The sequence below is a fragment of the Pleurodeles waltl genome, chromosome 12 (assembly GCF_031143425.1).
Source record: "Pleurodeles waltl isolate 20211129_DDA chromosome 12, aPleWal1.hap1.20221129, whole genome shotgun sequence".
NCBI classification, from domain to species: Eukaryota; Metazoa; Chordata; class Amphibia; order Caudata; family Salamandridae; genus Pleurodeles; species Pleurodeles waltl.
Genome location: NC_090451.1, coordinates 253,329,274 through 253,345,100, shown reverse-complemented (window position 1 = coordinate 253,345,100; position 15,827 = coordinate 253,329,274).

Here is a 15,827-nt window from a genome sequence, read left to right as displayed (position 1 = left end):
TTGGGCTACATGTTTTGTTTAGGCAGTATGTGAGGTTGTGTCCAGTGAGTTTGTCTGAAAGTGGTAGGGTATGTGTTGTGTGATGTACATTTGTGTGTTCAAGGGGTTTTGTTGTGTTGGTATTGTGTGTTGTTTGTGTTCTGATGTGTTTGTTGATGTAATGTGTGGCTGTGTGTGTTGACAGTGTGTGTGTTATGTACATGAAATGTTGGACATAGAGCTTTTTGTAGGCCGATCAGTAAGTAGTATGATTGTGTATTTGTATGAGTTTTTGCCTGTTGGTGTTACGTTGTGAAGTATGTGTGATGTGTTCCTGGGTAGTGTCCCCTGTGGGCCCCTACCCAGTGACTGGAGATGGTGAGTTTGTGTTGTGTTTGTGAAGTGTTTTGGTGTTGTGTGGTACTGTGTGAGTGTGGGCCTGTGCAGTGTTTCCATGCGTACCTGTGTTTGTTAGTGACATGTGTATGCGTGTGTGTGTGGTTGCCGTGGCATGTTTGTTGTGTATATACAGGTGTGTTTGTATGGCTGTATGTGAGTGTGCGTGTTAGTGTGCAGTTATGTGTGAGTGTCACCTTTGCACACCCTTCCCGAATGTTTGCTGTGCGTGTGTGTACAAAAAGCAATAATATACAACAATAACAGATAAATGTGTGTACTCACAGTTGCTGTAGTTGTCATTGTCGCAGATTCTGTAGTCTTTTGGTGAGCAGGAGCAGTGGGAAGACATGTAGTTCTGGTTCCATGATGGCTCCGGACGAGTATGGCTTGCTGAATGTAAGTGTCTCCTTTTATGTAGCTGGTTTTCACCTGGGTTTCTGTGGTGGTGCGACAACGGCAGAAACCTTGGCAGTGTGCAAACTTGTAATCAGTACAGTTGAAACATGGTCTCTGCTGGTCTGCAGGTGGCTACTGTTGTCCGTGGCTGCCAGACCACAGTGGCGGTGCTTTGGCTTTATTCTGTTGGGAACAGTGCCATGGTCATAATTTGGCAGTCTTCTCAGCGAGCCTGTTGGTGGTACGACCGCCACCACCAACATGGTGGTCCTGGGACCGCCAAAGTCGTAATGATCTCCACAGTCTACAGAAACTGAGTCTTTAATTCCTTGGTGTATGTTACAACATCAACCACAAAACATGGTTATACCACAATAGCAAGGTAGGAATATTAAAATCGAAAATATCATCCTTCCATATCTGCAATGTAAAATTCAATGATATTGACAACAAAAATATCAACAGTGAAAAATATAGCAAGTAAAAAATGTCTACTACCATAACATACACTACAAAATATAGGGCCAGATGTATCAAAGGATTTATCATTTTCAAACGGTGCAAATCAGTAAATTCATCATTTGTGAATGGAAAATTGCCTTTCATAATGATTGAAAGGCATACCTGTCTCAGTTTAGGGAATCGCAATTTTTTGTGCTTCCCTAAAATTGCACCTCTGAATAGGGAATCGCAATTTGTGATTCCCTAAATAGGAAACCTCAGATATGGAATTCCTATTTTAGATCCCCAATGTACATGTATCAAGCCTTTCCTAAATGCGAACTGGGCATTTAGGGAAGCAATTACCACCAACTCCAAGTTGGTGGTAACCATGTGCATTTTTAAAAAACACATTAAAAATGCATTTTTAAATGCCATGTAGAGCACACATGCCCCTAGGGCATGTATGTGCTTTACATGTGCACAATTTATTTGGGGAGGTACAACAAAGGGGGCCTTAAGCTCTCAGCACTCTTTCTTTCACATTTCCCAATTTGTGAATTCCTAAAAGGAATTTTCATATTAGGAAATTCAAAACCATTCACACCTATGGGCCTTCAGGCCAATAGGAATGAATGGAGTCTCATTCCCTAATAGCCATTCAAACAATCAATCAATCAGGAATTTGTAAAGCTCACTACTCACCCGTGAGGGTCTCAAGGTGCTAAGGAGGGGAGGGGGATAAAGTGGGGGGGAGGTGCTGCTACTGCTCGAACAGCCACGTCTTGAGAAGTTTCCTGAATGTAAGGAGGTCTTTGGTCTGGTGCAGGTGGGTGGGAAGAGTGTTCCATGTTTTGGCGGTGAGGTGCGAGAATGATCTACCGCCGGTTGAAGGTCTGCGGACGTGTGGGACGGTTGTGAGGGCGAGGTCAGCGGAGCAGAGATGATGGGTTGAGGTGTAAAAGGAGAGTCATCTGTTGAGGTATTCTGGTCCGGTGTTGTGCAGTGCTTTGTGAGCATGGGTGAGGAGTTTGAAGGTGATTCTCTTGTTGACTGGGAGCTAGTGCAGATTTTTCAAGTGGTCTGTGATATGCCAGTGGCGGGGGATGTCAAGGGTGAGGAGTGCGGAGGCATTCTGGATGCGTTGCAGCCTCTTCTGGAATTTGGCAGTAGTTCCAGGGTAGAGGGCATTGCGTAGTCCAGTTTGCTGCTTTCGAGGGCTAAAATATGCAATCACTATTCCCTAAAAGTGATTGCAAATTTTAAGTAGTCACTATTCGGGAATCGCTATTTTGTTAAATTCAATTTTGCATTATCTAAATGGGGACTACCTAAAATTCGGAACTTTGATACATCTGGCCCTTAGTAATTTAAATGTATTACACATATGCAAAATATCTTTAAATTATTATCTTTATTAAGATACCAAAACAAACTTAATGAAAATGTCTGCAAAAATTGATTCAAACAAATACCACAGGATCCAATGACTTTCCCCAGTCACTTCCAGATGTCACCGGAACTTAGATATGGCCCACTCTGTATCTCGTGTATATTCCTGCAACTCTGTCTATCTGCTCATGTATTCTAAGTGAAGTGTTGGGACGTGTGTTCTATTTGAATTATCATCTCGGTACGGCCACCTATTTGCTCTGTCAATAATACTAGAACTTTTGCAGTAGCTCCTAATGGATGCTTTCTTTTTTTCGGCACATTCCACTGCTGCTTCAATTGGGAACAACAGTTCATCATTCTAGATTCCCTTTCCTGTACTTGTGCTGCTCCCACAGTCAAGATCAAGATACCAACGTAATTGTTAGCTTCCAGTTTTAAATTCCTACGCATTTACAGAGTGCTTTAAAACTTTCCCTTTCAATGTTGCTTTTCAATGTATATGTCCTTTATTGTTTTGCTAATAATAATTCATTTTAAAGCAGCTGTCGACCCTCTGAGTAGTTGTTGCCACCCACTAGGGTCCATGGACCTTATGTTTAGAACTAATAACCTAAAATTCCTCGGAGAAAAAAACATTAAAAGTCACCTAACTCCTAACCAAATGCTCACAATCCATTGTTCTTAAAATGCACCATATAATACAAGGGTTCCCAAATATTTGCTAAGGTGTAGTCATGCCAATGAGTTATAGAAATCATACTGAGATTCTGAAAAAAACGTTTTCATTACATTTTGGGAAAATATCTCTAGTGATAACTCCATCTCTCTATCTATCTCTCAATCAGCGAGATTCCCTTACTTTTCCTATTGGTGAAGGAATCATTGCCCACAAAGTAAATACTTCGGAATAAAGGTCAGTTAGGGCAGGTACCATACGTCCCAGAGCTAAAACCACACAGCCCTACTGTGTTCACCACGGTATGTCAAAGACATAAACAAATAACAGACTGTCAATCCAAAGTCTTGCTTCATTCTAGGCAAGCAAGCCTAGCATGGTGAAATAATACCTACCTTCAGGGCATAGCATGAAATAGCACTGCTTTTAACTAGCTTCCCAAAACATTGACTGGTACATTTAAAAAACAAACCACACTTTAAGGAGCTTACTGTCAGATTTATCATGGGGGTAATGACCCACGCTATTGACTATTATAACTAATATGCACTAGCTATTATGACACCACCCCTTTAGTTTAGAAATTCACTATCAGAAATGGGTTGATTAATTTCGAGTGGTACCCCTACCAACTCAAAAAAAACAACCTGGTTAGGTCAAAACACACTTCTGAGAGAATCTCATTTCAGCTCTTTGTAGATATGGCCAAGGAGCAAGCAATCCCCTGAGAAGTGTGTGCTAAGTTTAAGCAGGACAAACGATTATGAAGTTAAAAACATAACACCATCAAATTTCTAAACCAGTTTACAAAATAGAGAAAATGTTAATGAGCAAAAAAACAGATGAGGGTCATTAAAATAGGTTAAGGGGAACAGCATATTAATTTTTAGAGTTTAGGCCGAAAAGAGCCACAAATAAGTAAAGTGACAATTAAAAGTCTCTGCTCATGGTTGACAGGGACCTATCTGCAAATACAGGCGAACTGCTGTGGAGTGGAGGTTGGATATTCCAAGTGGGACCTCCCAGTAAAAGGCCATGATTTAGAGTTTGGTAGGCACAAGTACTCAGTCACAAATGTAACAAAGTACCCTGTCCATCAAAGCCCGGGTCTGTCCATTCTATTTTGAGCCCGACAGACTGTCAGTTTTTTGCCAGTGATAGCCACACTGGCTGTGCCATCAGACAACTTACTCCATCAGTTCAAAGGAGTAGGGACTTCCAGAGTAATGGCATCAGACAGCCTGCCCTATTTAGAGAGGGCTGTCTAATTTTCCTTTTATCTGTCCACACTACCAGAAGAAAGCTCTGAGGGTGTGGGAGCCATTTGTTTTTTAGTTTTTCAGGAACAAACTCTTGCTTCAAAATTTGGTGCACAACAGCCTAAAACACTGTGGTCGAGCACCAAACTTCCAGTGCCTTTACAGGAGCTGCCATTGCAGCATTTCTTCTGATGGAACAAAGACCCCAATAGGGACAGCAGTAACCATTTCATTAGGCAGGTAGTAGTCCAGCAAGGAGTAGAAGAGGAGATGACCTCCACCACCCTGACAGATGGAAGGCCACCCACCAGGGTCTAAATCAGGCCTAAATTTTTACCTTCTGACTTGAGGCCTGATTTAGATCTAGGCCATCACACCGTCAAGCTGCATCGACGGCAGACCCAAACAGACCACCAAGCCAACTGTGTTTCCCCCACTGTGTGTAGATGTTACAATTCTGCATGCCGGTTGAATGGTAGCGGATTGCTGATGGAGGGAGAAGGTGGAGGAATCCAATGTACTTCGTACAATGGCAGGGGCTATGGAATAGAGTTAGGTGAAACACACACACTGTCCCTTAGCCATATGTGTACCCCTGCACTACAAACTGCACAACACATCACATTCACACAATAACACATTGCCATTCTAACACAACACACCCTGTAAATGCATGAAACACACATTGACATACATACATAACACATCATACACACACCATTAACACTGCACCCACACAGGACACAACTACGACAACCATCACTACTATACACTCATCTACACAAACATACTCACATGCGCACACAACTACACATGTCACAACATTGTCTGCCACACATCAACCACGCTCACCTGAATGTGTCACATAGCAACACAACATACAAAATATCAATCTCACATTCAAGTGTCACACATACAGACATGACCACATCACCTACTCCATCCACCTCAACAAGCCAATCGCATCGCACACACACATACATGTACTGACTCACATGCACAACTTGCAGCACAACCTGATAGGTACAGGTCCCCTGGCAATGTGCACACATGGACACAGTTGACAGGTGTGAATGCACCATCACTGTGGTGCCAGCATTCACTTGCCCATGAATACTGGCACCATACTGACAGTTGTGTATGTGTACGATATGTGTTGTGTACTAATGTGTCCCCATCCATGTCTAACCCACTGGTGTCCCTGACATATGCATGACACAGTGATTGAAAAAAAATGATTGTGACATGTATTTGTCTGCAGTGGTCCCGACCTCCCATGCAGTACCCACCCAACGTACCCTGCAATGCGGCGTCCCTACCTTTGAGTTCTGGTGATGGACGGGTCATGTTTTCTCTGTCAGTTGGTGGCGGCAGCATTGGCAGGTGTTGTCCAGTAGTATCCCGTCAAAGACGGGGGTGGGGGTTGTGGAAAAAAGTTGAGTTTTCACACCCCTTTCTTCCCCAATCCACCAACTCAAACATGGAGGTCAGACCATCATTTTGTCTTGGCGGTAAGGCACATGCTAATCTGCACAGTAGGAATGGTTTCGGGGTTCCGCCGTCAGTCACTTTTCCCTATTGCTCCATTGACACTGGCAGTATTTATTGGCGAAGACATGGTTTGAATGTGGACTTTCGTCTATGGGACCGCCAACCTCTAAATATGGCTGGAGAACCATTGCGGCAGCAGACAGATTTTCAGTCAAAATGTCAACAGCAGGATTATTACAGCCAACAGCTAAATCAGTCCCTTCGTCTTTTTTATGAAAGACAAAATCTTATAAAGTATAAAGGCTGTGGTTGTCAAAGATCCTTTGAATGTATATATATTATTGTCAAGCTTCTGCTGAAACCATTGGTTTTTAATGTACAATCTCCAAACGGGACAAACCTGGATTTTGTAGCCAGTGAGGTTGCCCTGCAGGTCGCATAAATTTGCTGCCTTGTCCTGGTCCAAAGTTTTAACTTCAGACTTAGGGCCTCATTACGAGTTTGGGGGTCAAACGGCCATGTTGGTGGTCCCCAAAAGATTGCCATGTTAGAGGTCGTTCAAACTACCGTATTATGAGTTATGAACAGGACCACCGACCACTAAGTAAACAAGCATTTGCAATGCAATGGGTCTCGCATTTCTCCGAGTTAGTGCTATTAGCAGTTGAAACTCCCAACCAGACTTTTCTTGCCTCATTAAAATGGAAAAAAGAGCGTGATCTCGCTGCTACAGTTCACTCATAGTGAAACCTATCGGCAAAAGTGCAATTATCTACGTAACCGGCAAAAGTGCAATTAACAATGTAACAGGGTCGATGCCATGCAAAGCGCTCGACTTCTGCCAAGATCACGCTGCGAAAAAAGAGAAAAAGTGGTCCACAAACCGGGCGGAAAACAGCGAGCCTCGTATGTTTTCAGTATTTGGTCGCTTCGCTCGAGGAGGGCTAACCACCAGAAAAGGCATGATGTATGAATGCCTTCCACTAATGAAAGCAAGCAGATTTTAAAAGATAAGCCAACGAACCAATGAAAGACACTGATGTGATATGGACGGGGCTCTGAGCCCTTTTCTAACTACTACAGCGTCTCACAAGCGATACGCCTGCGCAAGCGCATGCTAGCGCAGGCTCGACCCTAAAAAAGGTGATCACGGTCACCTGCCATTCCAAAGGCGCACAGCTGCTCCCACTAACAGGAAGAGGCAGCCCTTAGGTAGCCACAACAAACAGTGTCCTTCTGGCCAGAGCTGCCATCTATGGAGCTGGGAAACCGAGTTCGAGTCTCGGCGTTGGTTCAACATACTGTGATTGTGGGCAAATCACTTAATCTCCCTGCACCTGCAAAAATGGACATGTCCTTGTATAAAGTAATCAAAAGCTTACCAATAATACATCAATAAACCAGTGTGGGTTTTATGTATGCCTTTGGACACAGTGAAATGAGCTGTATGTACGCTTTATAAATATGTCGGCCTGCTTTGATATGACAACCGTATGTTTCCGTATACTCTTGGAAAGATGCTTCTCAGATGTGTATCGCACGTGCTGTCTAAGGCTCAGGCCACTTCTTCACCTAAGGAAATAAAAGCGTTTACTATGTGTGTGTGTGTAAGAAGGATCTCTAGCACACAGATAAATTCATACATATCCCAAGCCCTATTGAGATGTACAGTTATTTTACTAATTGTCAGTTGTGGTTCCAAAACATGCGATTTGTAAACCCGGCTAACCCACTTGACCAAAATGTGTGATCCTTGGACAATCGTGGGAGCAGTTACTTACAAAGGTATCCTTGCTGTACTGAAATACAGTTGGTGTATTCAGAGCCTTTGCAGAGTTTATAAAAAAAAAATACAGGTTACATATTTTTGTACCTCTCATTCCGTGTGTTATACTTCGGTTCTACTGCATTTTGAAAAACCTGATTAAATTAAATGTGAATCACAGAGCTCTGTTGCTCTTACATGCATCTGTCTTATTCAAAGAGAGTCGCAGAATCATTTTATTACTCGCTGGAACACTGGTGCACATTTACATACACTAATACTAATAATTCTGCTGGAAGAAAATATCGTGCCTTCATTATTAATAATGTATGCATATATACACGGTATTGGCTTGGCTGTCCCATAAAACAAGTAAAGAACAACATGAGCCGAGGTGGCATTGGGCAGTTCAGGGACAGAGTGGGTCTGTAGCTGGGACACATACATTTGGGGTTCAAAGTGCGAGCGTCCTGCAAGTGTCTTCAGGTGGTGTTTTCAGAGAAACTGCTAGAATAGAGAAGTTTACCACTAGGCGACGCTCCCTGCATGGGGTCACCATCGCACAGACATGGTCATCGGCTTCAGTTGTAAACTCCCAACCGGATTTTTCTTGCCTCATTAAATGGAAAAAAAGAGTGCGATCGCGCTGCTACAGTTCACTGGTATTGAAACCTATCGGCAAAAGTGCAATTATCTACGTAACCGGCAAAAGTGGAATTAACTATGTAACAGGGTCGATGTCATGCAAAGCGCTTTACTTCTGCCAAGCGAGAACGAACTGTGAGAAAAAGTAGTCCACAAACCGTACGGAAAACAGCAAGCCTCGTATGTTTTCAGTATTGGTCGCTGCGCTTGAGGAGGTCTAACCACCGGAAAAGGCATGAGATATGCATGCCTTCCACTAATGAAAGCAAGCAGATTTTAAAAGGTAAGCCCACAAACCAATGAAAGACACTGACGTAACATGGACGGGGCTCCGAGCCCTTTTCTAACTACTACAGCGCCTCGCAAGCAATACACATGCGCAAGCACATGGTAGTGCAGGCTCGACCCTAAAAATGTATCCTATGTGAGGAGAGTCAAAGGCTCAATTGGGCTGACCTGCTACCACAGGCTGTATTCTGCTGTGGGCATAAGCAAAACATGAACAGATCAATGGATGAAGAACGCTGACCAAAACCCAGTGTATATATGTTTTTTTATTATTGCTTTGTTTTTGAGAAACTGAGCTGTCATTAGCACAGGACAAAAACGAGGGCATGGGCAAAGAGTATGACAGAAGACCATTCCACTGTTCGCAGTCACAGAGTATGGCCACAGACAAGAATTTTTGATACTGCTCGTATCAGTACTGGGCACATCCAAGCACGGGTACAGACCATACCCTGCAGCTTCAAAGGACATGTGTACTTCAGACTCGATTCTTAATGCACCTATGATCTACAGATGAACTCTAGCATTGTGTTTTGCCGTGCATCTCCTTTGTTATCTTATGGGACAGAACCTGCTGTGTTGATCGATGGGGTGAATAGGACATTAGCTCAGTACACCATACTTTGATGGGAAGGGCGGAGATTTGAAGGATTACAGAACATGCTGTGCAGGACTGTGTCTCTTTTGTGTATGTGGTACTTGCGCTTTCACTTCGAAACAGACAATGGTTAATGTGGGAGTGGAGAGGGATTAAAAGACTTCGCATTTGAATTAAATGCAGGCTCCTGGAGAGCGGGAACCTTTCAAGGCGTCTCCATTCCGTCCAAGGCCAATTGATCTCTGTTAGATATGTGACAATCGGGGGCCCATCTTCAGGTTCTGCAAGGCGGAAGGCATCTATTTGACATCAATACAGACGTGGGTGCAGCTTTCCATGGGCATGAGAGAGGGGGGTTACACACCCCTAACAAATATATCTTGTGATAAATAGTTGGGTACGGGGGTTTTAGTCGGGTGAGGAGTCGTCCAGTTTCACCAGGAATTTTGCACACACACAAACAAAAACGCACACACACTCTTTCCCTCAATTTGTTTATTTGGTTATTTCATAAAATAATGTGCTTTCTTTCACAACTAATATGCATTCCTCTCCCTCTCCGCTGCCCCTAAGCCCCCTCTTGTGCGCCAGCTTGTCATATAATGTATTTCAACATTATGGGGGTGATTCCAACCCTGGCGGTCCGAGACCGCCAGGGTTGGGGACGGAGGAAGCACCACCAACAGGCTGGCGGTGCTTCCGGGGCAATTCTGACCGCAGTGGTAAAGCCGCGGTCAGAAAAGGGAAGCCGGCGGTTTCCCGCCGGTTTCCCGCTGCCCCTGTGAATCCTCCATGGCGGCGATGGGGATTCCGACCCCCTTCCCGCCAGCATGGTTCTGGCGGTTTTCACCGCCAGAACCAGGCTGGCGGGAACGGGTGTCGTGGGGCCCCTGCTGTGCCCATGCCAATGGCATGGGCACTGCAGGGGCCCCCTAACAGGGCCCCACATTGATTTTCAGTGTCTGCCAAGCAGACACTGAAAATCGCGACAGGTGCCACTGCACCCGTCGCACGCCTTCAACTCTGCCGGCTCCATTCGGAGCCGGCTTCCTCGTTGAAGGCGCTTTCCCGCTGGGCCGGCGGGCGGCCTTTTGGTGGTCGCCCGCCGGCCCAGCGGGAAAGCCAGAATGGCCGCCGCGGTCATTTGACTGCGGTGCGGTCATTCAGCGGCTCCCGCCGGACGTGTGGTTACCGCCGCCGGCGGGAGTCGGAATGACCCCCTATGTGCTAGCAAGATCATGTGAAGGCCCCCCCACCTCATACTGACCAATGTACGATCCTGAATACAGACAAAATGTATATAAACTGATATGTATTAGCCTGAACTGATTTTGGGACAAAAATTACGAATGTTAGGTCTGACTCAATTGCCTGAAAAGAAGGCAAAAACAGTTGAATAATAGAAACAGAATGCGGTGACCTAACACATAGCAAACTACCTGCTGTACAAAACATGGACTACACTTCCTACCCCTACACAAGAAGTAAATATATCATGATAAACTGATGTTTGAATCTACAGACAGCGATGCTAGAATTCTTGCAATAAAGAAACATCTGAAGACAGGAAACGCAAATCAGCACAGCAGCGACCATAACGGCATAGACGTAATGCATAACAAAATAAGTTCTGTTTATCTAATCAACTGCCATCTCTTACCAAGAAGTAAAATGCTTCTAAATGAAAGCAACAGAAAATATATTTTAACAAGTGAAAGATGAATGTGTTTACTCTTTACTTTACAATCCACACTTTCTGTCAGCTTGCAATTCCAGTAAGTAAGTAACTGAAACAGAAAGTACTCAAAAAGGGTGGGGCAAATCTGTAAACAAGCATTTTCAGTGCAACAGGTTTCGCATTTGCTCGGTTTAGAGCCATTAGCGTTGTAAACTCCTAACCCGACTTTTCTTGCCACGCAAATTGCAAGGAAAACAAGCACTTGGAATGCAATATTCTCATGTTTGCTCGAGTTAGAGCTCATGGCATTGTAAATTACTGACTGGACTTTTATTGCCACAAAGACTGAAAATAACAAGAGGAAGAGAGCAAGAGTGAGCTGGCCCGGGAAAAGCCACACTCTGATGTTGGTTTATGTTTACAGAGGGAGCTGGTGGGGAGGAGGGACTGAACACACATCCACAGTGCAAGGCAAACAGGCCAATACTGAAAGTAAAAGTCCCCTTCAGAAGAGATAAACAGGACATAGCGTAATTACACAGTACTTTGTGCTGCTCCCAAGGTGAAAAAAGACAGGTCTAAGAGGCAGAACTGACCACTAGCAGGCAAGGATTTTTGAAGGACACAAATTGCACATTGGATGAATTTTAAAACAACGCAGCTGACACACATTGCCACAGTGGACGCATCTGCAAAGGACATTATAAAACACACCCCTTCATAGACCACAATCCTTTGCATTTACAATACAAAACACAGAAGTCAGAGCATTTTTTTTCACAAGTAGATTAGGAACACCTTTTTTCACCATCCCATAGAACACCCTGCACACACTTTTGTCTATTCACACACTCTTACACTTCCCCTGTTTAGTGAGTCACTGTCACCCATCGCCAGGAGCATTTTTACCACCATGTCACATTTAAAAAATCCCTGTTTTTCAAAAGATGAGTTAAGACTCATGGTAGATGAAATCATAGGAGTAGAGCCACATTTATTTGGAGCACAATTCCAGCACAATCCTCTCAGCAGGAAAATGGAAAATGGAAATGTGTGACAGAATTTGTCAACAGAGTCAATGCAGTAGGCACCACGCTGCACTCAAAAGAGGACCTTAGGAAAAGATAGAACAACCAACCTCAGGGGCAAGGTCCGTTCCCTGGTCTCCAGGCACCAGCTGTAGGCCAAAAATACTGGCGGTGGCCCTTTCAAGAGGAGAAGGTCTTGGCCATCCTGCATCCTGAGGACTTGAAAGGAATACCCGGGGGAGTGGAGTCTGGTAAGTCACAACACGAAAAATGTCACCAAAATGCAAAGCCATCCATGTTCATGTATCTCACCAACATTCAATACCCAGAGTATGTGAGATATAACACTGTCAATCTGTATGATTGGACCCAACGGTACAGTTACCAAGGCCCATCACATGCCATATGTCCAATGGGGCCTGTAAGTCCTGTAATTCTTGCAATAAGCAAAAAGAATCCTAGGACTCATGATATGTCTCAACATGTAAAAGTATGCCCAAACCTGAATGCAGTATGGCTACAGATATGTATAGTGTGTGTATTACAGAGAGTTACATGACTGCAAATCCCAGGAGGCACTGCTTCTCGAACTCCAAGCACAAGACCAGTGTTCACTTGTCCAAATACCCCTGTTGGCAACTCTCAATTGAAGTGTAGTCATCTGGGAGGGTTCCATTTGTCAAGTGTTGGAAGTAGAGGGAGTGACCTGACTGCAACTCCAAGGAGGTGCTATTTCTGTAACTCCAAACAGCCGTTCAGTGTTTACTTGTCTAAGTACCCCTGTTTGGTAACTCACAAATGAAGTTTGTTCACCTGAGGAGATAACATTTTTATAGTGTTTGTAGTACAGAGAGTTACATGACTGCAACTCCCACTAGGCCCTGTTTACTGTACCTCCAACCACCAGCACAGTGGTCACATGCCCCAATACATCTGTTTGGTAACTCTCAAGTGAAGTGGACTCACCTCGGAGAATAACATCTATATAGTGTGTGCGTGAGAGTTATCTGACTGCAACTCCCAGGAGGCCCTGTTTACTATACCTCCAACCACCAGCACATTGGCCATATGCCCCAATACATCTGTTTGTTAACTCTTAAATGAGGTTCACTCATTTGGGGGGATAACATTGGTCAAGTGTGTGCATAAGAGAGAGTGACCTGACTGCAACTCACAGGAGTTACTGTTTCTCTAACTCCAAACACCAGACCAGTTTTCACTTGTCCAAGGACCCCTGTTTTGTAACTCACAAATGAAGTGTAATCACCTGGGGAGATAACATGTGTTTAGTGTGTGTAGTACAAGGAGTGACATGACTGCTAAGGCCAGGAGGCTCTGTTACTTTTACCCCACTCTTCTCCAAATGCCATTGTTTGGTAACTCACAAATGAAGAGGGCTCAACTTCAAACACCAGACCAGGATTTACTTGTCCAAATATGTCCATTAGTGAACTCTCAAATGACGTTTACTCACCTGGGAGGATACAATTTGTATTAGTGGTAGGAAGTAGAGGGAGTAACCTAACTGCAACTCCCAGGAGGCAGTGTTTCTGTAGCTCCAACCACCAGCCCAGTGATCACTTGCATAAATACACATGTTTGGTAACTTACAATGGCATTTACTCACCTCAGAGGATAACATTTGACCAAGTGTGTGTAGTATAGAAAATGATATGACTGCAACTCCCAGGAGGTACTGTTTCTCCAACTCCAAACACCAGACTAGTAGTCACATGCTACAGAACATCTGTTTTTCAATTCTCAAATAATGTATACTCACCCTGGAGTGAGCAAGCACAGATTAGGCCCAAATCACAGACGTATCTGTCAACATAGATCCATCTTGACTTGCTAACCCAAGATGACATTTTTGAGGACAGAAATGACACCTTACCCAGTGTGCAGAACAATGATCATTAAGGCTCAATGATGCATAACCACAATGATATTGGTAGCAGACACGTTCACACTGCACTGACCACATGATGACTCCAGTCACATATACAACAAAGTCCTGGGTCTACCTGCATCACAACCTACTTGGCCTCAAAATGTCTGAAGCCATTTCTTGCCTAGCCACTGTTTTGCCTGCACTGGTGGCAAGATGGCATTCTCAAGCCATCCTCCCAAGTGCCAATGATCTGAACTTTACAGCAGCTGCTTGAGTTAAATGGAACAGCATGCTTCACAAATCTCATGTCAATACAACTAATACCATGAGTACTTGCCACAATACGATTAACTGCAACTTAACTTTGTACAAGGCCTTTGCTTACTGTAACACTAAACTGTAGGAGTTAGATGTCACAATACAGCCAATAACATTGTATGTTTTACATCAACAGGTCGAGCTGCCCGCACTGGTGGCAAGATGGCATTCTCAGGCCATCATCCTCAGTGCCAATGGACTGAACTTTACAGCAGCTGCTTGAGTTAAATGGAACAGCATGCTTCACAAATCTCATGTCAATACAACTAATACCTTAGTACTTGTCACAATAGGATTAACTGCAACTTAACGTTGTTCAAGGTCTTTGCTTACTGTAACACTAAACTGTAGGAGTTAGACGTCACAATACAGCCAATAACATTGTGGGGGTCATTCCAACCTTGACGGGAGGCGGAGGCCGCCCGCCAAAGTTCACCCAACAGAATACCGCTACGCGGTCAGAAGACCGCCGCGGTTATTCTGTGTTTCCCGCTGGGCTGGCGGGCGACCGCCAGAAGGCCGCCCGCCAGCCCAGCGGGAAACCCCTTCCCACGAGGAAGCCGGCTCCGAATAGAGCCAGCGGAGTGGGAAGGGTGCGACGGGTGCAGTAGCACCTGTCGCGATTTTCAGTGTCTGCATGGCAGACACTGAAAATCTTTTTGGGGCCCCCAGGGGCCCCACGACACCCCTCACCGCCATCCTGTTCCTGGCGGTCAAAACCGCCAGGAACAGGATGGCGGTGAGGGGGTCGGAATCCCCATGGCGGCGCAGCAAGCTGCGCCGCCATGGAGGATTCCTGAGGGCAGCGGAAAACCGGCAGTACACCGCCGGTTTTCCCTTTCTGACCGCGGCCATACGTCTGCGGTCAGAATGCCCTTGGGAGCATCGCCAGCCTGTTGGCGGTGCTCCCGCGGTCGTTGACCCTGGCGGTCAATGACCGCCAGGGTCAGAATGACCCCCTGTATGTTTTACATCAACAACCGGGCTGGGAGGTGTTGATGTGGGAACAGTGAGACTCACTGATGGTGTCTGACCAGGTTCCCCAGATGGGTCAGAACCATCCTGCAGGTCCAGATGTCCAGGAGCGTCTTCTTCACTGAGGGCTTCATCCAGAGTGGAAGTCTCTTCTGTGGCCTGTGTGTGCTCTGTGGCAGCTCGACCTGTTGATGCTTATTTTTCAAATTTGTTCTAAGTTGAAATGTGAGACCATGTGAACCATATGATGAAGACACAAGCTACTTGTGCAAGGAGGGATACGTTACAAGTAGACAGTGTTGAGCTCAGGATTGCAACCATTACACACAAACCCATTAGTACAAGTGAACTTCCCTTGAACATCGGAGGAAGTCGTCACGGCAGTAGGCAGTTGCAACCACAGCAGACACAGCTATAGGCTAATGTTGTTGCTGGTGGGGACAACCACATACATGGTGGACGTGACTGCCACATTGTGCACATTCACTCACTTGACTCCTGGCACTGCTATCAGAAACACCTCTATGACCCAACCTGCTGTGTGCCACCTCTGGGAGCAATCATGCCATCTCCAGCAGGTGATGGGGCCCATGCTTTCTCTCCAG